Source organism: Protopterus annectens, chromosome 1.part0, assembly GCF_019279795.1.
Source record: "Protopterus annectens isolate FY-2018-M chromosome 1.part0, PAN1.0, whole genome shotgun sequence".
NCBI lineage: Eukaryota > Metazoa > Chordata > Ceratodontiformes > Protopteridae > Protopterus > Protopterus annectens.
The window spans coordinates 548,823,955-548,848,807 of record NC_056725.1 but is presented as its reverse complement, the minus strand read 5'-3'; positions in this window follow the sequence as shown (position 1 = coordinate 548,848,807).

Below are 24,853 nucleotides of genomic sequence, written 5' to 3'. Positions count from 1 at the left end.
AGTGCACACAGACGCTCTCTGTAGTTATGTGTGGGGGGGATGGTGACACTGTCATTATTCAAATTTCCTCCCAAACTATATCTAGTATTGGCTGGGGATAGGGTGGTCTTTATTTCTTTAACTTTCCTCACAAAGGTTGCAGACAGGGTTACTATTGGTTGTATATGATTGCTGTACTGACTCTAGAAGTAATAAGTTGGAAGCATTACCGTAGTCATGATATTTCCTTTTTTTTCATTTTTCTCACAATCAAACATCTTATGCATATACAGGTGGCTATCTTTTGGGGGAGATTAAATAAGCATGCTTTTTATATAGGTCTGATAGTAAATATGTTGTATTTGATTTGTTGCTGTTTTTTTTTTTTTTTTTAGTTTTGTCCCAGACTGACATTAGAAGGGTACACAGAAGATGACTGTCCGATGGGGATGAGGAGATATGCTATACTATAAATATGACAACAAACTGAAATATGACTGTGTACATTTGTGCCTTAATTGTAATTCGAATTTAACCCCAGAGTGGGATACACAGAAAGGGCAGCCACGGTGGTGCAGTGGTTAGCATTGCCACCTCACAGCAAGAGGTTCTCCGGTTTGATCCTTGGCTGGGGTGCCTTCTGTGTGGAGTCTGCATTTCCTCCCTGCGGTCACATGGTTTTCCTCTGGTTTCCTCCCACATCCCAAAGACATGCTGTAGGTAGATTGGACACTCTAAATTGGCCTTAGGTGTGAGTGCATGCATGTGTGTGTGTGCCTTCTGTGGAAGGTTGGGTGCTGGGCTGGCAACTCAACACTGTAAAATTCCACTTCCAATCATGAGCGGACAGGTGATCCGCTGTGGCGACCCCTAACTGGGAAAAGCTGAAGGAAGAAGTGGGATACACAGAAAGTGACTGCCTATTTTGAAATGGGGGTTGGGGGCAAGTACTAAACCTTGATATGATTTACATAACCCCACAAGCTCGTCTTCTCAGTTTATTGAGAAATGGTGTTTGGTCAGCTTTGAGCATGAAAACGTGGATGCAACGTATTTCTTTCCTGAAATAAAAAAGTAAGATTGAATTTCTTTTCCATATGCATAATTTTTGTTCAGGCCATCATTGGATCAAAACAACTGGTTTTAAAAAAAAAAAAAAAAAAAAAAAAAAAAAAAAAAGCTGTAAAATGCACCTCAAAGCATCTATAATCTCATGGCTTCTGGGTACCTAACAGTCCTCAGACCTCCAGCTTAATTTTGTTATTACAGAGATGATTTGTTCAGTTTAAAAGAATGCAAGGAAAAGCAAAGCTGAAGAGCAAGACTGGATTTCTTTCCTTATTTATGTTTTTTGTTCAGGCCACCATTGGATGAAAAGTGCATCTAACTTCATGACTTCTGGGGGCCTAGCAGCCCCTGGCTTAACGCAATTATTTGTACCATAATTTAAAGTCACCTCTTCTCTGCATACATTAGCTAATACATCAAAAAACTTCTTATCAAACTTAAATCATGTTCTCCTTCAGCTGGCAATCTGCCATCTCTCTTCCTAAAAGCTGTTGTCGACTCCATAACATATCCTGTCTCCATCCTCATAAACCACTCATTTAGAGAATCCACTGTTCCTGCCCTCTGGAAAACGTTCCATACCAATCCACAAAGGTGGAAATTCTGTTGAGCTCTCTAATTATCTAACTATTGCTTTACTCTCTCCCCTCTCCAAAATTCTTGAGCACTGTGTTTATAAACAAATCTCAGCTTATCTTACTCATGAAAACTTAATTACCCCTACTCAAATGGCTTCCACAGCACCACAACTGCGCTTATTTCCTTTTCTAACTCCATCTCCCTAGCTAGAGAAAATGATAAACTATTGTCCTGCATCTTTTTAGATCTCTCCAAAGCTTTTGACACTGTCTCTCACCCCATCCTCCTCTCCAAACTCTCGCAAGTCAACCTTTCCTCAGCAACTATCTCCTGGTTCAGTAGCTACCTCACAGACAGACTGCAATCTGTAAAATGTCTCTCTGCTGTATCTCCTTTTCTCCCTAACAAAATGGGTGTCCCTCAAGGCTTTATTTTAGGCCCTCCTCTTTTTAACAATTTTTACTAACCAACTTCACACATCCTGTCCTCAGTCTTCCCTCATACAGTATACAGATTACTCCACCATCATTTCCATCACTGATAGTCCCACTGACCTACTAATCCTGACACAAACATCTTTCAACCTCACTAAAACCTGGCTCACTAACAACCAACTCATACTAAACCCTAAAAAGACAAAACTTTTTCTCTTCCTCCCAAAATCCCTTTACCATCTTAAATCATCATTCTCCATCTCTTCCCTCAACAACAACACAATCATAGCTGAATCACACACTAAACTGCTTGGAGTAATAGTGGACAAGCAAATAAAATTTGACCTTCATGTACTTAACTGCATCAAGAAAACCCACCAAAAGTTTGGTTTGCTTTATAGAAACAAAAGGTTCCTCACACCCACCTCCAGGATCTCACTAGCCCAAGCTTACCTTCTCCCCAAGCTCTTTTACAGCTCTCAAATTTTAACCAATTTACAGTCTTCAATACTTCCCAAATGTGAAACCACCTACAACAATGTTGCTTGATTGCAGCCAATCTCCCCTCAAGATCACACCACTGTCATGCTCTCCAGACACTCCGCTGGCTAGAGTTTCCTAATCAACTCTTATTTACCCAACTTCTCATTATCCATACTATTTTGAATAAGCCCTCCTTTAGCCCTAATATTTCCTCACTTGTCTCCCTCTATAAGCACCCTTGATCCCTCAGAAGCTCTGACCAATGTCTCTTACAAATTCACAAACCTAAAAAATTGGACGGAATGTCTACAGCTACTTCCCTGTTCTTGCATGGAATAAGTTCCCCATGAACCTTAAAAACATTTCCTACATCCACGAATACAAGAAAACTCTCAAAAGGTACCTTGGATTTGCCTCTGTAATCATCCCACATGAACCTACCCTTTTTTTTTCACTATCCTCTCTCTTCCTCCCTTTCCTACTACCATAACTCACTTAATTGCTCTGCATTGTACAATTACCCTCTCAAGATAACCCACTGTATTATGTAAATTCATTCAAATGTTTTATGGTGGTATTTATTTGCTATGGTTTTTCTTCAGTGTTATAATGCCTCTTACTATATTGTGCTGTGGAGCTTTTTCTACATTTGCTTAACTGTTTTATTGTAATTTTTTACTGTATTCATCTTCAATTTTGTAAATTTTCTTGCTTACTTGTACTGTGGAGCTTTTCTACCTGGGCCTCCACTGAAAAAGGGCATCTGCTCAGATGGACTATCCCAGTTAACAAATGTCAAATAAATATATAAATAATGTAGTCCGTCATTAGCATGAACAGCAGTGGACACAAAGCTGCACCCTGATGCACACCCACTCATACTGGGAACCCCTGTATGAGTCCAAACACTGTTCACACTTTTGTTACTGGGTCCAGTTGGCAGATATTTATAGTTGTTAAATAGTAAATAATGTTTATTAGTATAATCATATTTCTGTACGGGTCTACTTGATATGGTCGACATTTCAAAATGTTGACATTCATATGGCCGAGACCATATGATAGACATTTGAAATGTCGATCATATAAGTAAAACACAAAACAACAAAACCAAACTTACCTTAACGCTTCTAGGAGGGGGGCTTTGCCCCCCCAATCTTTCCATTCCGCACTGTAGAGAGATGCCGGTTCCCCCATGGTCGACATTTCAAATGTCGACCATATGGTCTCGGCGATATGAATGTCGACAATTAGAAGGGGACCCTTCTGTACATATCATTGTCATTGTACACTTGGATGGTTTGAGAGTCAGTATTTCATATGCCAAGTCACCACAGAGGTTATGAATGGCTCCTTATTCCAATGAGGTACTTGGTACCACAAAAAGTATGATTTTTTTCATGAAAATATTATGATGGCATATGTTCATAATTATATTAATAATTTAAACATGAGTGTTTATATGGTACTCCATTGTACAAATGAAAACTTACATAATGCAGCAAATATTGTCACCGATACCAGCTGTCTGCCTACTGTCAGTCAGCATATAGTTAAAGTTGCTCAGTAATAAAATGTTCATAAGCATAATTATCATATTTCAGAAATCAGCACTGTCATTGGGCACTTGGATAGGTTGTCATTCAGTATTTAACATGCCAAATTAACAGAGTGGTCATGAATGGCTCTTATACAAATGTAATGTGGTACTTGGTACCAGAAAAATTGTTTCTGGAAATATTATTACAGTATGGCACATGTTCATAATTATATTAATAACTTGAACAAAAGGATGTTTACATAGTACTCCATGATATAAAATTAAAGTATATGCAATGCTGAAAAAACTTTGCACTGATAGCTTGGTTTAGCTAGGACTACATGGCAGATAATAAACTTCGAATTTGTCTTTTAAATATCCATACCACTCATAATTATGCAAATATCTCATAAAATGGAGTGGCATTTACAAAATTAGACAGCAGCAAAATGAAGATTACATCGACTCAAGCAAAAGTCATACTGATATTTGGGATCTTTATGTGTGGCTGTTGGCCCAGCTAGCTAGAATTTTGTAAATAATCATATGTCATTTGTAAATATTAATATGATCTATAGGCTTGTCTTACAAATGTAAGTAAACTGTATGTTATGTGATGAGCTTCAACAATGTAACCACAGTGCACCCTACTGGAAAACAGCAAAACTCTAAGAAAATAAGTTGAATTGTTTATGATAGTGTTTATCTCAGCTTGGAGACAGAATGTCTGAGGCTAGAAATTATTTCTATTGTCTGGAAACAGAAATAATTACAGGTTTCCATGGTAAAAGTGTTTACAGTTTTACGACTTCCAGTTCTAGGCAAAACTTCTGAGAGATAAGTATTTTTAACACAGCAAAGTTCCTTCTAGCCTGGGAATCAAAGGCAGAGGTAACAAGAAGGATGTAATCTGAGATAACCCAGCAGAAATGTTTGGTAGTAATTTAAGAACTATCTCAGAGAGTGAGTCTGTGCATTTTGTATTTGTATTTGGACCTGTAAACATCCACTCAGCACTTGCATTTGCCTGGCTCTGTAAGTAGGATTTAGGTATAGTATTTCTTTTAGAGAGAGATAGAAATATAGTAAGACCAGCCTAGACATTTTCTGTATTTATGCGAGAGTATCCTGCAATGTTGTTTTAAAATATTTCCTGTGATTTTGACCTCTGTTGTCACTGTGTTGAGTTATTGTGTGTTGTCTTGTGCTTTTATTATTAAATATATTTAAACCTTTTAATTGTGGCTGGTTTGTTTAGAGATAGTTGAGCACTTACATATGTATCTGGTGACACTGTACAGGCCAGTCTTAAACAGCTTTGCTGTTGGTCACACTTACCATTTGGATAATAGTTACATTACACAGTAGAATTGGTCACCCTTTGGGAAGGGCCTTAAAATAGCTGATAAAGGGTGGTTGGTGGCAGTGATTTCTACCTTATAGTCTGGGCAGAAGGGAGCATAGATATTGAACTTGTGCCAGCCCTCCCCAGGACTGTCTGTGTGTTTGTATATAAATCACATCTCAAAGTGTGTGGGTCAGCTACTTGGGAAGGGACACAAAGCACTGGTTGGACAGAGAGGGTTTTGGCCTTACCACTCAGCTGAGATCTTAACCCTATAGCTATGCCAGTGGGGAGTCTTACTGGGGATCTGGAAAGAGAGGGAGAAACCAGCCCCAGACTGACTGGGTTCTCTGTGTGCTCTTAAGGGAAATTGTACTTGACTGTGTGTGTACTTGTCAATCTCGCAATGTGCATGTCCCTCACGGGTGTTAGTAGTGAGGATTGAGGCTCCTTGGTTACTGGGCCAGTGCAGGGATGTCACATATAGTTTGGCAGTGGTGGGATATCCATATCAAATATTAATTGGTTGATAGTGGTGAGTTAGCCACATCTCATATTAATTGGCTTGTAGTGGTGTGGATATTTAATTCCTGCAGCTTGTGTACAGTGGTCACTGAAGGTGTTTTTGTAATCTAAATCAGCCATGCACTGACCATTCAGAGTTTATATCACAATTGTTTTATTTTTTTTTTGTTAGCTTAGTTAGTCAGGGAGAGCAGGCAATCATGTCAGCAGAGGAGTATGGCAAGCTGACAAGGAGCCAGTTGGCTGAGATGTGTCAGGCTAAAGGACTGGTGCATGTCAACCTGACTAAAGCAGACATGATTGCAGCTTTAGTCACAGCTGCATCAGAGAATAGCAACCAAGAGGACAATCAGTCTGGCCGTGGAGATGTACAACTCTAAGAAAATAAACAGCTCAACCTTTCCACAGAGGACTTAAAAATCCATCTCGAGTTAAAGAGACGAGTTGGGAGGCCAAGCATTTGGAAATAGAACCAGCAGAGTGACTGAAACATCTGGAGGCTGAGGAAAAGGAGAAGCTGCAATGCCTGGAAGGAGAGGCAGAGGCAACATGAAAAGGAGATGCTGACTCTGCACCAGAATCATGGAGGTAATGGGGAAGGGAGTAACCAACCCCAGAAGCAACAAAGATCATTAAATTTCTTCCACAATTTACAGAGAGGGATAATTTTGATAGTTTCATTCATGTGTTTGAGAGGGTATGTAAACAGTATGATGTTGACCAAGGGCTCCGGGTATGATTCCTGTCCCCTTTACTCCATGGTAAAGCTGTAACTGTTCTTTCCAAACTCTCTGACCATGACTGTGTAAATTATAATGTTCTAAAGAACTGTTTGCTAGAATTTTTTAAGTTAACAACTGAAGATTATAGTAAAAGGTTTCATAATCATAGACGCAAGGCAGATGAAAGTGTGTGTGAATATGTTGCTGAACTAAGCACTTATTGTCATAGGTGGGTGAGTGGATGAAATGTTACCACTTTTGAAAGGCTGGAAGACCTTTTGTTGAGGGAACAAGTCCTTAGCACTTTGCCTGAGGACATGAGAATCTGGTTAGCTGATAGAAAATGCCTCACTGTAGATGAGTTGGGGAAGAAGGGACTCCTATACCTAGCAAGCAGGACACCACTGCACAGAAAAGGGACACCCACTGCTGCTCATTGAAACTGACTGGTTATTAAGACAAGGACATTGGAGTCCATCATGGAAATGCTACCATTGTATATAGTTTTTGAATTACCTTGTATGGTACTATTATTTTTTTGTAATTCATTGATTCTGAAGCAGTTTACACAGGTACTATGCTCTAAAGGATAGGATGGGATGGTCCAATCACATCACAACTCACTATAACAGAAGATAGTATGAACAGAAACATTGCTCAGTCAGAGTCATACATGGGAGTGAAATATGATCAAGGTGTGGGGAAAGTACAAAGCAGTGCATTTTAAAGGCTACACAAATGACAGAGTGGTCTATAATATTCTGAAATAGCACAGTAGCAAAGCTTGCTCTACCTGTTAAACACAATTCCATAATGTTCTAAGAATGTGTAAATGGATGACCATGTGACAGCTTTATAAATAATCTGAACAGAAACATTCCTAAAAGGCTGCAGCTCTAGCTGTTGATATGGTAGAACGAGAACCTTAACCTCTCCAAACAATGTTTTGTTGTACATAAAACAGAAAACAATGCAATTAACAAACCACTTGTAAAGGATCCCTTTTTTCTGGATAGACTTGTTTCACTTTCACAAAAGAGACACACTTCTGACCTGTCTGAATGGGTACCCCCTCAATAAGACCAGTGAAAAAGCAACAACTATGGTTTGGATTTCACTGTTCACCTCTAAAAGGGTCAGGACAAGTGGGGGGGGGGAGCTCCCCTTCAGACTGAGGCAAGGTTGGAGATCACAAGGCAAGTCTTCTCCTGAGCAGTTATGGCTGGCTACTGTAGGACAGGTGGCATCTCTAAGGCCTCATGTTCTCTGCAAGCTGCTTCTTTAATAGAAATTTTATGAGGCTGATCCAATTTTTTTAAGCCTTTTTGTGTTACAGGCCAGTAGTAGAAAGCTTTCCTGCAGACCAGTGGGTCTGTGCAAAGGCTTCAAACCTTTCTCTCTCACTAGATAAGCCTTGAGATTGTGGGTCATACCTACAAGCATCTCTTTCTTTTTTTATTTTATTTTCTTGAAGGTTGCACAGTGTCCTCAAGAGGAGAGTTGTTGCTCCTCCCCTAGACAAAAAGGCAAAGTAACAGTCTTGTTGCAGAATTTGCCTTCCACATGAATTCTTACAAATGATTTTCTGATATCATGAACCTCTGAAAAATGCCAAGAGGACAATCTCCCTAAAGCTAATAATCACAGTCCATTTCTGAAATGATGGTTACAGACAGCAATAAAAACAGTACCAACCATAACACAGCTAAAAGTTCGCAAACTGTGTACTCATCTTTTACCCGAAGGCTCTAGGAAGTGACCTAATGTACAGCAAGCTGACAGGCAAACTAACTTACTCAAAGCTGTATCTCTTCCTTTTAAGCTGTACTCCAGCATGGTGCCTGAAAAAGGGAGTGCTATGCTCACAGGGGACATCTAAGAAATCTCCAAAAATCAGACGAGAAGTCCAGATAAATCCCATACATAATGACTGCTACTGCAGCTGTCAGTTCTGTGGTGATCAGATAACTCTTTTACATTTATATGATTCTTTCTCTAGGATGAGAAACAAACTGCCTGCATTTCAAGCTCTTAAAAATGCACGAACACACAAAAAAGGTGTTTGCGGTTAATTTCAGATTTAGGATATAATGGAGTATTGGGAGATTCATGTCCATATAGTTACAGATGTAAACTAATGGTTGGTCCTTCTAATTCCACAAAATTACAAGTTCAGTTTTCTAATGTGGAGTCATGCCTACTCAAATCCCAGTGTCCTCTAGAATGTTATGGGCATTGAAGGGCTTTCTTTCAAAGTAAGATGGATAAATTCCATCAGCATTTGAATCCAGCCTGAGGAAGGAAGATAATACAGGTCTTTGCATCAAAAATTAATCATAAAAACATATTTTGAGAAACAGAACTAAATATTACTTCTGTAGAGTAGGAAAAATGCTTAAATGATGAAAAAAGAGAATGACTTTTTGTTGAGCAGACTGCAACATTCCCAGATATTCTGCATGAATCACACAGGCATACAGAAAATGGAAAAATCTGAAGTCACTTTAGTCCCAGTTCAGCACATACTGGAGCTAGACAGTCCATAAACTGGCAGCAACAGAAAGACCAGGCAATACATTCAAAAAGGGGGTCTGCGCACCATGACCTCCTGAAATTCTCTGTAAGGCTGCAAAACTTGGACTTGAAAGTGGGTGGCCTGGATGTTCAAAGTCATTAAAATGGCATCTTGCTGCAGAAGAAGCAAGAGGGATCTCTATAAAATTAGCATCCTGAACTTTTTAGTACACTTGTTCAAGTTTGTTGCATCCAAAACAGGTCTTCAATGTTTCCCACATTTTGGGACCAAGAGGGAAGGGAAAATAACTTGAGTCTCTGGAACTGGTTATGTGGCTGGATTTCCAAAAGATTTGAAGCAATGGCATGGGAAAGGGAATTTGAGGTTCTGTGGTAATTGTTTACAGGAAAACCTGAGTACCCATGGACATGACTTGTCTGATATTACTAGATGTCATCTGTCTAAGTGAACATTAGAAATGTCTTGTATATGCACTCAGAAGATGGATCTCTGTCTCATAACTGTCTGGGGAAAGATCTGTGTAGTTGAGAAGATACACTCTGCTGTTTCTGATGGTGTTGCCACCTCTACATCTCTTTCTTTTGAAACAGCCTTGTATTATTAGTATGATGCTGCTGCCTAGATTGCTTCCTTTAAGATAGACACCGTATGAAGTGTAATCTCTTACTGGTGTGTTAAATGTATATTTAATATTTTACCATTTTCCTCTAACTTGTGCAAAAGTTTGAGCTGATCACAGCATCATTCCCTTTGTGGATGTCAGTCTAAAAAAGGAAGTATTCAGCATCCTGGCTTTGACATCAGGTTAGGCTCTTAGACATGCATACCTCCTAATAAAAGGACCAGAGGCAGCAGCTCTAAACTGGGAATTGAAAGCATCACAATGGTATTTGGTCATGTGAGATTCAACTTTATCTGCAATTTGTGTTATTTCTGAAATCTTCTCTCTTACAGTGAGATCTACAGTCTTTTTAATCAGCAGCCTGCTTCAACATATTAGACTGGTACTATTCCCCATGGGTTTCATAATTTAAATTTGCAGCACCCACAGTAGCATAAGTAACCAACTCTGATGTTGATGGATAAACGATCAGATCTTTGCAGTTTTACAGATATAATTATGCCTCCTCCATGCAGAAGCTTTACATCTGCACCGCCGGAGGAAGAGGCTTGTTGCCTGTGTCCCTAATGGATAGGGACAGCTTGTAGATGCCCAAAGGAATAGGCATACACCAAAGCTATTCTAGTCTGTGGGCATCAATAATTGGGAAAATTCCAACAAGAATGGTTAGGCTTAAAAAATATCTAGGGTCATTAGATTAATAACCTCCTATGATCTAAGTTTGAAAGTCTGTGTTTACCCCCCCCCCCAAAAAAAAAACTGCTTTTTTAGAAGCAGGTGACATGGTGTCTCATTTATGTCAGACTTTAACAAACACTGTGGGATGGAGTTAATAAATGTGGAACAGCTAGAAGCATAGGCCAATCCAGTTTTAAAAATTTCACATATCTTTGTTTCAGGAATGGAAGCCTTTTAGCAGGTCAACTTAACTGGTCTTTCATGGAATCATACATTTCAGTAAAAAGACATGCCCTTAGACTGGAAAATAAAGAACCCTATTATTCAACATCATTGAGGTACCGCAGTAGTGGTGCTGCAGTAGTGTTGTCGCCTCACAGTAAGACGCTGTCCAGTTCGATTCTCAGCTAGAGCGTCTTCTGCATGGAGATATGAGTGAATGCGCGTACCTTCGTTGAAGGTTGTGCATCAGGCCTGGCAAGCCGGTATGTAAAAATCAACTGCCAATCATTAGCGGACCGGAGTTCTGCTGTGGCGACCCCTAACCGGGAAAAGCCGAAAGACACAAACAAACATTATTCAACATCATTACTATCCTTATGAAAGGACATGTCATCAGAGCATGTATAGAGTCATGGACATTGTCTCCACCCTCAGTTTTTGATGTTAGCTCTGTAGATCTTTTATTTTGCTTCCCCAGAAGTAGTAGGTTGTGACCCTGACCCAAGTCTGAATATAGCCCTTTGAGCTAAAATCAAAGTACTCCTGCACTTTCTTGGTGGTCTGCAAACAGAGGCACATGTGATGCCAGAAGACCAATTTGCACCTTTGACACCTGGTGCATGTCTGTGTGTGGAGGGGGGGGGGGTCTGCTCCCTAATAGAAAAGAATGGCTCTTGTTCAGGGACTAGACCTAAAGATGTCTGGTCTCCAGGCATCCACACAAAGATTACTGGAAGCAGAAAAACAATTATCTTAAAAATAAAGAGACAGACAAAACAAAAACACTAGAAGGCCAACTGCCCATTTAAATGCCTGGCCACCAATGTCTAGAGAAATAATCTCTTCTTTTAGCGGCTTGTTCAAGGCTTTAATTTCTCCATCTATAGCATGAATCTCTGATGTCTTCTCACTACAGACGCAAGGACTCAAAATGATTTCCTCTCAACCCACTCTGTGACAAAGAGGAATAAAGTTCTGTATGCGAACCAGGTGACCTGAGTTTAATTAGTAGCTTGGACACCTGTTGAAGCTGGTATGGGTGGAAGATGAATGATAAGATTTAAGCTTGCTTACATCTCCTTGGGGTTGGGTTATAGAACTCGCTAGGCAGAAGTTTTATGGTAGAATCTGCCAGTGGAGACCAGGGAATCACACAGAGATGCCATCTACGAGGGTTAGGGCCATGATTATACTGTAGATGGAGGTGTGAATATCATTTACATGGCCCCTGCACCCCACCACTGGAATGCTACAGATGTTTGTAAGGTACTGACAGGGCAAAGTAGCAAAAGAATATGACCATCAGCTTTCACCCACTCGGTAATAGAGAACTAATTGAAAGAAGAGAACATGCGGCTCAGTAAGCAGTGGGTGAAAAAAGTCTTTCTTTTCCATTAGATTTTCTTAAAATAATTTAGCCAGTAGTAACAGTGAGGGATCTTAAGCAGAATTCACCCTTTCACCCAAGGGAGTGGGTACATAAACTTGAAATTCAGCTTCCAAAAGGGGAATAGTACCACTCAAAAAAAGGCCTGATGCCTGTCCCTTACAATCAGATAGATCCATTACTAACATCCAAATGCAGTTTTGATTTCTTAAAATTTTTTTGAGACTTTCCCTTTAGCCATATACTTTTCCACATATTTAAAAATGATTACAGATAAGGAGGAGGAATCGTGTGCAGACTTATGTTCAATAAGCACAAAATAGTATTAGCCATCTCAGCTGGTCCTTTATATTAAAAGCAGCACAAGATACATGGGTACAAGCAGTGCGTTTTTTGTTTTTTCACCAGAGGGAAAAAAGGCATTAAGGAGTTTTATCTCATCAGTGGCTTTACATTTTTTATATTTCCTTGATGAAAGAAGGAAACAATATCTTGTCTGGCTCTTAAGTGCCTTTATCATTTTACCTCCCCCTTACCTTTTCTCCACCTGTCCCTTGTTCTCTTAAATGCTTTGGTGGATTCTCCGTCTCCACCACCCATTCTAGAGGCTCATTCCTTGTGTCTACAACCTTCTCTGTAAAGTACTTTCAGAGAACAAGAGTGTAATTAGTCCATACAGTTTGCTGGCACTGCCCTCCCTCCTGCCCTTCCCATGCCGGATGCCTGTAATGATTTTGTGTATCAATATCAGGTAACTCACCTCTTCTGCAGTGTCAGTGACTGCTCAATATGTAGCACAGTCATTTTTGGGGCAGGAGGCTATGGATTCTATTCCCATTCCAGGTGACTGGATTGCTGACACTGCAATACAGCATGGGGGGGCAGTGTTTCCATACTCCTGAGAATAGGTCATCCTTTGGATGACACATTAAATGGAGGTCCAGTTGTCTCGAGTTGGTGGTAGCCAGGTGACTGTAAAAGATCCCATAGCACCAATCAAAAAAAGTAGGGCGTCTTTTATTTATATACAAAACAATTTGCACATATTTACAAATACTTACAAATGTATAAATATACAGGGGTCCACTTCTAAATCTGGAATCTCAAAATCTCTAAATTCAAAATACTGCAACCAAAATCTCTAAAGCTCAAAATACTGAAAACTCAAAATATCGAAAAAACACAAGACAGCAACACTAACTACATTGCAGCACAACTACATACAGAAACATATTACTCTTCTCCAAATATAGGCGGGGGGCAAGACCCCTGCACCCCCATGTCAGGGGCTGCACACCCCATACCTCCTGCTACTTAAATATATCAACTCTGAGATTGCATTTCAGTACACTAAGAGGAGTTATGTTGTAGTATAGAAAATTAGAAGTGAACATCACTAAGGTTGCAACAGGCAGTCATGAAGCACGTAATGGTATGTTTGCCATTTTCTGCTGTGGAGTGCAAACTCAGAGTTGATATTTAAGAAGCAGGGGTTGTGGGGGGGGCGCAGTCCCCACATGGTGGGTGCAGGGGGGGCTTGCCCCACCTATACTTGGAGAAGAGTAATATGTTTCTGCATGTAGTTATGCTGCAATATAGTTAGTGTTGCTTTCTTGTGTTTTTTCAATATTTTGAGTGTTCAGTATTTTGAGCTTTAGAGATTTTGGTTCCAGTATTTTGGATTTTGAGATTTAGAAGTGGACCCATATAAAGATGTATAAATCTGTTTGCACATATTCATAATTTCCTTTACAATCAAACTCAATTTTCATCCCTATTAGACACTCACTCATTTTTTCCACCTGCTTTTACTTAATATTGTTGCTAAAATACATTTGCCATAAAACATAATTTTATTTTTTCACTCCATTTAACCATTTATCCATTTAATTTAACATAACTTATCAATTCTTTTAATATATTTGCTTCTATTCTTATATCAATATTTTATCATATCCATCTTTAATTTATCCACTTATTTTATATCTTACTCATTTACATTTCAAAAACACATGTTCTGTAGTTTCTTCTTCTTGACAATGTAAATATATTCTATCACTTTTCTTCTTATATGGAATATTTCCTTTTACTTGCAATTTATTACCAGTCTCCACAAAAATACTGATGTTCTACTTTCTGATTACACCACTTGCTTCTTATTTTTATAGATTTTTTTTCATCTGTTAGATGTTTTCCCAAGGAAGTTTTAGCATTACATTCTTATACCATACTTTTCTATCTTTTTCTATATCATCACATTTTTATTTTGAAGAAAAATATTTCTTCTTCTAGGTAGCACAGGGAGGACATGCAGACTCTCATAATATCTCATGTCCAATTGTGTCAAATGCCTTAAAGTTTCCAATCATGATTTTCACTTATTCTTTTCTATTCATATCATCATCCACAATTTCTCTACTGATTATTAATTATTTTTGAAGATCCTTCCCTTTTATACTATATATACTATCGTCCATATTTTCCATTTTACTTTCAAATCTCTTTTGTATTATTTTCATAAAGATCATATAATCACTATTATTTGATGCTATTGGTCTTCAGTTTTTTAACTAAATTTATATAGAAGACGGAAGGTAGAAGACAAGTTCTACTACATAATTCATTATGCACAAACCCCTCATTTAACCATTCAAAATCTTTTTTAAAAAAAAATATATATATATATGCTTTGCCAATCCCTTAATTTTTTATATATTTCATATGCTATTCCATTTGGTCCTGCATCCAAATCTATATAGATTTGTCTTAATACTTTATATCTAGCTTATTTAAATAAATCTCATTTTCCAACGCTTTATTCTCTTTTTCTGTTAACTTTTTTGCTTTTCGTGTTTTCCCTACCTTTTTTCTTTAAACATTTCTTGTACATACTGTACTACACTTCATAATCTTTTCCCAAGTTCTTTCTTTTACTGCTTTTATATTTCCCTCATTACACTACCATTTTCCTTAACTAATCTGCTTAAGTAACATATTCTTTTTTTCCTTGTAAAAAATGTTTGCTTATATCACAATTCTTGTACTTTTCTTGATTTGTTTCATATAATTATTTTTGTGTCAAATTACTTTCTATTATTATGTTCTTAATCTTCCAATTTTTCATTATATATTATTTTGTATTTTTCTTTCTCTACTTTTCTCACATCATATTGCCACTGTAAAAACATGTTTTCTATTTTTACTTAAATATCCTCTATAACCTCTTTTCCCATTTTGGCACATTATTATAAAATATTTTGATAGTAACATGATCTCTCCATATCTGTATTACTAATCTCTTTCCTTCTTCATTCCATACTTTCTCAATTATCCTTTTATTCGTCTATTTTATATACTCCTTGTTTTCCTTTATATCTAGCCATATTGCATGATGATCATAAAAATCCTGTTCCAACTACCTCCCTTTCTCCTAGAACTAAACCTCCTACTACTACAAAATAATCTATTTCACTTCTACACATGCCCCTTTTGTAAGTCCATGACTTTTTGTTCCAAACTTTTAACTTCCACATCTTATAACTTCTAACATTTTTCTTATATCATTTCCTTTCTTTTCCACTTGCTTCTTAAATCACAACTGAAGTTTCCTGTTATTATAATATTCATACTTAACACTACATAGTCTATAATCTGATGAAATAGGCTTTCCCTTTCTTTACAATTAGTATAAGCATATAATGTTATAATTATATATACTTGTTCTTTTCATTCTAAATTACAATGGTTAATTTTCCTATTTTTGCTAAAGTTAAATCTAACATTTATTGTATTTCTACAGAATATGGCTATCCCAAAACATCTCTCATTTCCAAAATTCCATAGTTTCTCTTTTTGTAATCTTTCATTTGTTAAAAATTCTGTGTCTTTTAATATACTTGCATCTCATAGGTAATTACTAGGCTAATGACTCAGGAGGGCCTTTTTAAGCCTAGCCATACTTCCCACAGGTGAGAATCAAACCCTGTACCTTGTGAATACAATGTAAATACCTTAACCATTATGCCACCCCAACCACAAAAAAAATCACATGTATTGCACCACTCCAAAATCCCTTTTCTTCTTACTGCATTCTTAACACTGTTCACATTTACAGAAAGCACTCTAAAATGTTCATTTTCCCTTTTCCATAGATTCATGGTTCATAAATTCATAGCTATTACTAGGTTAGCTTTCTTAATAGATCATTCCAAGCCCAGCCAATTTCCCTCCCAAAGATGAGAATCAAGCACTGTACCTTGAGTGTGTGTGAGTGAAACACCTTAACCATTATACAAGGCCCAGTCATTAGTTGTTAGTATTCTTTTTCATCCATTTCCTTTCTTTTCTTTTGTGCTTATCCCTTTAAATTTTCTTTTTTTCTGTCTTCTAGCCTTTCATGAATAGAACTTTCTTTCTTTTACTACCTCCCAATTTGTCTTCATCACTTCAGAACCTTCTTGTGTCCTCTATTATTTTTCTTTGTTCATTTTCTTCTATTTCCTTACTCTTATTTTCATTTTTGCAAATCATCCATAAAACATTTCAATTCACATTTTTTGCATCATGTCTCATTTCCACACAAATATAACATTTTCAAATGTCCTTTTCCACACACAAAAAAAAAATAAACACATTTTGGGTTGTCCCCAGTATTTTACGACACCTCTATTTCCCTCCACATTTATTATGCTTGGTATATGTATATTTTTTTCTCTTTCTATTTTTAAAACAATATTACAATCCCAGCCACCAATCCATAAACCCTGTCAAACTTTTGCAATATCTAGCACTTCTTTACATACATAAAGTTTTCAAATGTCCTTTCAAAGTCTCTCTTTCTACATTTGTACAAAAGTGTTCATGATTTTTTTTTGTTTCTCTGTTAAATGCTTTTATCACAAATATTCCATGGTTACAGTCTTTTTTTCATATTCTTCAAGAAAAATTTCCATTGAAAAAAGTGTCAAATATAATGTCACAAAATGCCTCTATGTTAATAAGAATAAATTATCTTACCTCATGGGGCTTTACCCCCAAATAAACTATTACATTGTTTAACACTTTATCCCTGTCCATTTCTATGTCTTCTGTACTTTGAATCTTTACCATGTACTTCCATTTTTCGTTTTCTTGTGCCTTCTTTTCTACTACTCTTCTTGTGCCTTCTTTTACTTTCTCTGCATAAGTTTTCTTTTCCATCACACCACTACTCTTTAGGATTATCTCTGCATACTCCTTTTGCATGTTCTCCATAATCTCCCCAGGAAACACATCCTTCATTTTCTGGCTCACTCTGCACAACCATTTCTTTAGGTAAATCATCTCAACCTCCCCCTGCAAAAAAAAGGGGGGGTTGTAATTATATATCCATCATTTGCTGACATCTCCCATCAGATTTATTTGAAACATTTTCTTAGAATCCTGCACACATTCTCTGGTCTCAATATTTGTTTTCTCCTCCATTTCTTTCAACACTCCTGCTCCTTCTCTGTCTACATCTGCCTCCCTATTTCTCTGGACTGCCCTTGTGCCTGGAATGGAAACAGGAAGTGCTCCTCCAAAATAGCTCCCACTTGCAACAATGACAAGTAGGGGATGTTCCCAATGCCATGGCCAAATTTTCCTCAGTAGTATAAATACCACCTTGCGTCTCTTTGAGAAAGAGGCCACTAGCCTCATGGGATAAACCTGGTCAGCAAAGGATAAATAAATTGCTCGAGGGAGATCTCAAGTCTCCAGATAAATGTCCTCCCTTTCATGTCACAGTCCTCTTGGTGACTTTCCTCAGAATTCCTTTAAGCAATCCAATATCCCTTTTAATAAATGGACTCAAGAACTGCTCAAAGTACTAAATATGAAGTCTGATCACAGCTATGCAAACTAGAAGCATTACCTATTTGCTGCTGGAATCTATCCCCAAGGATACACGTCTGCATTTTGTCTGCTTATAACACTGCTCTCCCACTCTGGTCCAGGTGTGATTACAGCCTCCAACCCTTCTCATGCTATGTTGTCATCAGTTCCACTCACCTATATTAACACTCCACACCAGGGTTGCTGTAACCCAGGTGTAGTACTTAGTATTTGTTTGCAAAGAACTTCAACGTCTAACTTCTGCAAACTTTGTCAGCCATCCAAAATCATTCCATCATCCATTGCTGCACCTTTTTGTCTTAGGAAAGAGACTGATTTGCTCTATTCCCTCATATACTTATCAGGAAAACAGACTAAAGAGTAAGGAATCTCCTGTGGTACTCCACTTGTCACTTTTGTAATTTCTGATTTTTCCAGCACACTGAAACCAAGATACAGAGACACAATTAAATTTAAAATTATACTAGGCACGTTTATCTTCCAGACTTTTTCAGAATACACTTTAAAAATTACACATGTTTAAACACATTATCACATGAATGAAAAACTGATTATATGATTTTAGTCATAAACTTAAACAGCGACAGCTTTAATAAAAGCATACATAATTTAACTACAAACACTATCTGAATACTATACCATCAAACTATTAAAAATACTTAAACAAACTTTGTATACACTATTTAATATTGTCATTCATTAACCTTAAAGTGCCCCTTAAAGAGCAGTATCACTGATGCCTGGAAAAACAGTGGCATTTAACTAAAACTAAAACTGACACTTTATACATTTTCCAAAATGGTATCATAATCCCTGCATCTTCCATCTATAATGATATTTTAACCCCAAAGAATGTAAACTTTATTTTTTTACAAAGACTATGCCTAAAAAAGGCACCATCAATCTCCTTATTCCTTATGGTATAAACATACTTCATAATATATGTGTTGAGCCTTCTAACAGTTTTGCCTATATAAAAAGCTCCACAAGAGCCACACAATGCTACATATATACAAGCCAGTATGAACAACAATTAAAATAACCTAGGGAACTTTTGCTTCTTCCTAGAATTTAACTGTAATAATGGGTCATTCACATATCAGTCTAAAAATGAATCCTCTCCTGTTAATATTAAATATCAGCTGCAAAAAATAGTAATCAATGAACTTCACTAATTCATCAATAATACCAGCACACAGGAAAAGATGTCATCTATAAAATGGAAGTATAATCACAGTTTATTAAAATACTTACTACCATTTATATACAGCCTCTTCTAGTAGGACACTATCACACTGGCACAAGTAGGGGCCACTACTGCCCCCATTGACTCTCCCTTGATTTGAGGGTAATATCAATTTGTAAAATTAAAATAATTAGTATGCAAAAACAAATCCATATTCTTATATACTGTATCAACTGTTTTCCTATTAACCTTGCCAAGTATAAATAGTTGTGCCCTGTATGTCTCTAAGCCTTCACTGAGGGATAGGGCTCTATATATTTGTTTATGTCAGCTGTAACTAGCCAGACATCTTCATTAAAGTTTTTTAATTTACCTAAAATGTCAAGTCTTTTAAACAGTAACACTCATGAAAAACAAACAACCCTTTAACCTGATGCTCATCAAATACTGCTAAAGGCTCTGTCGTTGAACCCCCAGCAGATAGTATTGGTCTCTCCCTGGAGGATCAGTACTATTACTCCACATTTTTGGAATCTAAAATATAACTGGGAATTTGTGCATAGATTGTTTTAAAAATGCAAATACCTCTTCTTCCATTAAGTCGTACTGCTACCAAATCATTTAGATGTTCATCATGCAAATGATATGCATTATTAATTTCATATCACGAAACTGATATAACCAAGCAATGTCAACATTTTCTCATCATATCTATTAGTATTTATAACAATGCCCCCAGTCATATCCTGCTTTATAATATATTTAGATTTATTAATCAAATTATTCTATCAAGATTTAAATTGTAACAATGCATTTTGCTCCTATTAGACAATGATTTTCTTAAGTCCTAATCATAAACAGATTCAAAAATTTTCAGTGTACTCACTAATGAAGGATAAGTACTTTTTCACCTTAGAGCACATGGTGTACATTTATCATTTGTATTATTATACTCGACAATATAAGAACAATTTTAACTTACATGCAAATAAGAGCAAATCCAAAAATGCACCATCAGACTTGGTTCTTCTTGCAAGTATGAACCAAACTATATAAAATATACTTAAAGTTTGAACTGTACAATAAAAGAATTTAGAAAGAATGGTGAGAAAAACAAGCTCTAAACCACAAAGTACATAACAATGTAAAGCTAGATCATATCACAGAAAAAAATAATTGAGCATGACTGCTAAACTGATAATGGCCAGGGTGTGATAATGCAGTTTGATGACCTAAAGCTGACTGCTGAAAAGCATCTGGTCAAGGACTGATGTCCCACCTCAGCAAATATCATTTCCTGCACATGAATCATGTAAAGAACTTTAAAATCTGCATCGAGAGTTATGAGTCTCCTTCAGAGTATGGAAATGTCCACATCAGCTAGCTAAAATCCTTATCTTGATTATCCAACCTCAAACTGGTTTGAGCAGACATAACACAGGCTTCTACTCTTTTCTTGTATCTGATGGGTAAGGTTATATTAACTTCCTGGAACACAAATGGCACAGAGCAACAGAATTAAAAAAATACAGTCCTGAAATATAGAAAACACAAGTCCATAAGTTTAAATATGGTTATGCTGTATTTTCTTGCCACTTCTCATACTAAGGCAAGAAAGCAGTGTGAAAACTTGTAGCAGCACCTGTCCACTGGTGGATTACTAATTACATAGAAGACCCACAAGGATGGCTAGAAGTACAGGAAAAGCTAGGGAGCAGTCCATTTTACAGTATATACCTCCTACATGAAATCTATGCTCAATACTATATGCTTAGTGTTAATCTTGGTGGTTCAATGTGCAGAAGCTTCACTGGTTACAGTGACAGAATGGAACACAATTTCCTTTCCCATAGACCAAAACATTAAGATTAAGTGTTTTCTAGAAGTAGATAGGCTGCTTGATGCTGACATAAGGCTTTACCTGCTAGAGTTACCATTCATTCCCCATAAGTTCTACACCCAGAAATAGACAAGAAAATGCAAATATTCAGTAAAGAAATATCTCTCAAGACAATATCACCAACAATGTCATTAAACAAGTTTGCTGATGACTGCAAGCTGTGCATTGAAATCTGCTCGTCCACTAATATTAAAGAGCTTCATAAAGGGTTGGTATGAATAAATAAACTGGTTGACCATAGGTGGTCTCAAGCTAATTGCAATGTAGTAACATTAAGCAAAAAACAGGTACCTCCTCATATGTTATAAATGGTACTCCTTCCTCTTCAGACAGATATGCTCATAACAGACCTGGGTACTTGTATAGACAACTCTCCCTCTCATTCAATCATGTTCCACCATAGTCAGGAAATCCCATCTTCCCAGTTAATTTCCAAGAAAACATCTTCAAAATCCATTGATGTTATCCTACCACTGTATTCCACCCTTATCAGATATATGCTCCCTTTGGTATGTGAAAATCCAAGCACACTGCTCAACTGAAAAGCTACAAACATTTATAACCAAGAAAATCAAAGGTCTTGAATCCTCCAACTATCCTGATAAAGTATCACAACTCTCCAACTCAGTAGCCTACTGGCTTCTCCAAGATGAGCCATGTCTTGCTTTCTAAGCCATGAAAGAATCTTATATGACTTCTTTCTTCACAAAACCAGTGTCTCTACAAACACTGAAACTAGGGATCTAAATCTACTCCAACAAATAAGCAAGAATCACTGGGTAGACAGGTTCCTAACTCAATGTGTTCCCAGCCTATGAAATGTTTCCACAAGAGGTCAAAGTTCAACTTTGGCTACCTTTAAGATAAGTGTTTTTGTTTGGACAGCTAGACAAATTTACAACATTATCATCATGTAAAGCCCTGCTTGATTTGGAAGGAGTACTAATGTGTTTAGGGGCAAGATCTTTTGGGCCTACTTTATTTATGCAAAAGTGTAAAACCGCAAATACATATGGATCGAACCACATGCATCAAAAGTGCAAGCCGTCAAAAACTGTAAATAGTTCTGTAGGTGGAGATTTCCATTTACTTCAATGTAGTGCGATCTCAGAGTTGGTATATTTAAGTAGTGGGGGGTGTGGGGGGCAGGGGGCTTGCCCCCCTGCCTACATCTTTTTTCTGTGTATTTTTTTCTTTATTAACTTTCGAACATTTAAGAGTTCGATGCATATGTGTCGCTCTTTATGCATTCGAACTTTTGAACATTCGAGTTAATAAAGTAGACCCGATCTTTTAAGTGCATTAAGCATCTTCTGGCCCCTGGGATAATGAGCCTGGTATTGTTCCTAAGAAGGTCTACAGGCTATTGTACCATATCCATGTCTTGAATTTGTGTGGCACTGGACATAACCTGGATCATACTTTAATAGCTTTTGTACCATATTAATTGGTCTTATATATACATCTGATGCTCCTCATTTCATTTGGGCCCAATCTGAATTCTTAAATTGGCTCCACAAGATTCCTTCAGAACAAAAGACATAACTTACGGATCCCATTACAGACTAGATATTTATTATGAGCTCTGCGCAAACTAGGAAAGCTCTAAGCTTTAAGGTGGTTCTCCTGAAATGTACAAATCCTCAGAGGAAAAAAAATACCAGTAATCACAATTAAAGTAATGAGGAGTGTTATCTTCTCCTCCTTCATAGTGGCAAGCCCTTATTTTTGTCATTTCCCAAATAAGGAAAAAAATGACTTCTTTGCTTCCCATAGACCAACACTGATGGCGAACACATATTACAAAAACAAATTTATGGACTTACCATAATGTTCCATCTGTGTTGTTGATCTTCATTTATCTTTGATGTATGAGTGTCTTGTTTCAACTCTCAGAACTGGCTCAGCCATTATAACAGCTCACTCAAATCAAAAACTCTCAAGCTAAATCCCTACCCAGAATGCCACTTTCTAGAGTACCTCAGATTGAGTTTGCAGCTATAAAGATAAAGAAAAATAGCCCTATAACAATTAAAGAGGTTATGTCCAAGGTCATACATGAAATAAATAACCAGGACTAAAGTCCTTTCCTCCAAGGAGTCTGAAGGAGGGGGAAGGAGGGGGAAGGAGGATGGGGTGTCAAGGATAAATGAAGATCGACAACACAGATGGAATGTTATGGTAAGTCCATAACTTTTTTATCTGATGTTGATCTTCATTTATCCTTGATGTATGGGACAGAGTCCCCAACTTCCTTATATCTTGGGATGCCTTACAGAAGGATACTCCTGAGCACCATATAACCAAATAATGCTCTTCCCCTGACAAACTGATCTACTTTGTAATGAGTGATAACAGTATGTGGAGAAGCCCAAGTTGTTGCTGCTGCTGCACATGTTATTCATGGAGGCCTTAGAGTAGAAAACAACAGATGTGCCTATAGCCCTTGTAGAATATGCTCCAACTGGGGCTGGTAATTGGAGGTGTTTCTTATTGTGGATAAAGCTTATACATTCTCGTAAACACTTAGATAACGTGACCTTTGAAACCGATTTACCCATGGAAGGACCTGAAAAGGAAACAAATAACTGGTCTGACTTTCTGAAGTCTTTAGTTCTGTTAAGATAAAAGTGCAATTGTCTGTGAACATCTAATAAATGCAAGCAATATTCTCTCTTGTTAGAGAAATTAGGCAAGAATATTGGTTGCTCAATGGACTGATTGTTAGTTTCAGATACTACTTTTGGAAGAAAGGATGGATTGGTTATTACCGATACTGTCCTTATAAAAAGTCAAATATGGAGATTTTTGAGGATAACACATGAATCTCTGAAATCCTTCTAGCAGATGTAATGGCTACCAAGAAAATGGTCTTCCATGAAAGAAGTTTCAAATCACAGGTAGCCACCAGCTCAAAGGTGGAAAAGACCAAGGACTGCAAAACCACAGTACGATCCTAGGAAACAAGAGGGTCCCTAGATGGAAGCTTGAATCTTAAGGTTCTTTTCAGAAAAACCCTGCACAGCCTATGTGAGATTAACTAATGTTGTTTAAAACTGCCATGGAAATTAGAAATAGCAAGATGAACTTTGATGGCAAAAGAAGAATCTCCTGGCTCAAATAGCATAGTTAAAAATTGTAAAAAAAAAAAAAAAAAAAAAAAGGAATCAAATCCATTATTGCCTGCCCATATATAAAATAGTTTCCATTTCCTGAGATAGAGCTTCCTAGTGGAAGGCTGATGGGAAGCCAGCAAAATTCTTCAAACTGGAGAAGATAAATGATTTCACCTGTCAATCAATGGAACTGGAGTAACCAAACTGTAAGCTGAGGTTTTTCAGGTTGGGCTGAACTAGTCCCTGAGGATGGAACAGGAGACCTGGATCTGGGCCAGAGTCTACAGACATTGAAGTAGGTAAGGCCAAAGAAATGGGAACCAAACGTGGCAAGGCCAGAATGGGGCAATGAGAATCACCTTGCTCTATAACCTTATGGCTTTCTTCAATAAGAGAGATATTAGTGGAATGGGGAGAAATGCATACAGTAGTCCTGAGGGCCAATTGTGAAGGAGATCATCTCTTGGGTACTCTCCCTGAGGCGAGGTTAGGGTAAAGTAGCTGTTGCACTTGTTTTGGGGTGATGTGAATAAGTTGCAGCAAGGCTGGCCACAGCGACAGAAAATCTCCTCCTCCACTCTGGGACTGAGAGACCACTTTTGAGGTAGGAGAATGCATCTGCTATTTTTGTCCACTATCATGTTCGAGCTTGTGAAG